This window comes from Octopus bimaculoides, chromosome 11, assembly GCF_001194135.2.
Source record: "Octopus bimaculoides isolate UCB-OBI-ISO-001 chromosome 11, ASM119413v2, whole genome shotgun sequence".
NCBI lineage: Eukaryota > Metazoa > Mollusca > Cephalopoda > Octopoda > Octopodidae > Octopus > Octopus bimaculoides.
Window position 1 is genome coordinate 58,907,170 of NC_068991.1, and position 1,388 is coordinate 58,908,557.

The following is a 1,388-nucleotide window of genomic DNA, read 5'->3' on the forward strand; positions in this document are numbered from 1 at the left end:
TGTGTGTGTGTGTGTGTGTGTATATACACATATATACCTATGTATATATGCATATATATCATACATATATAAATATATATACACACACACGCACACATACACTCGCATATATGTGTGCGTGTGTATGTATGCGCGCGCGCGTGTGTGTTTGTGCATATATATATTTGTGTGTATATGTATAAACAGAAATTGAATGAAAGTCGGGAGCAAGTGTATGTATGTACGTCTGAGGACGTTTGTATAGGCGTATGTTTTCGGGAGTTTCTTAGTGTAAACACTTTATGGGCGAACAATGAAAACCAGTTCGATATGTATGCGTCTATACATGTATGCGCATATATGTATGCATATATATATATACATACATCGGTACCATTTTCCTCTTTCTCCGTTCTTCCATTCTCCGAACTTTCCATCTTTCCAACGAAGGGCTACGCCCGAAACGTCATACACTCTCTCTTTCCTTTCCTGAGCGTCCAATAATACTATCCATATCACGTCCTCACTTTGTTGTTTTTTTGTTTTTTTGTTATTGTTTTTTTGAACTATATATATATATATATATATATATATATATATATATATATATATATATTATTCACACACACATATATATGCATTTACGTTGATATACATATGCGTATACATATATATTTATATAAATGCGTTTATATGTGTATGTATATATATATATGTATGTATATATTATATATGTATATATATAATGTTGCATACATTCATACAGCTATTTATAACAAGTGTGTGTATGTGTACACTTTCACTCGGTTATTAGAAATAGCTGTGTGTATGCATGCAATAATTTTCAGGTAGCACGTACATAAAACCAGAGAAAAGTTTTTCTCAATCTAAGATAAAACGTATCTCATGGGATAATCCACACTTAGTTGAAATAGCCACAGAGTAAAGTGAAAAGAAAGTGGAATAGCAACAGCAACAACAGCAACAACAAAAAAGCAAATAACAACAACGATAGAATGCTATTATTGATATAATGATATCGGCATGAAAAAAAATAAAAAAAGAATATCACATATCCAAATAATATTTTCTACGATATCAAATGGCAGAATTAATATACTGATTTCGATTATATGGAGTTGATATCTCAGGTTGCACTTAAAAGTGAAGTTTGACTTCTATGATATAATTTCTAAATAGAGAAGTATATGTTTGTTTTGTTTGTTTTTTGTTTTTGTTTTTTTTTTGGTTTTTTTTTTGCTATGGTTGTGATGGTGATGTTGGTGGTATAAGTGGTAGTACGGATAGAAGTGTTGGTGTTGGTGGTGGTGGTGGTGGTAATATTGATGGTGGTGATTATGAATGCGATGAGATTGGTGCTGGCGAGGTGGTGGTGGTGGTGGTGGTGG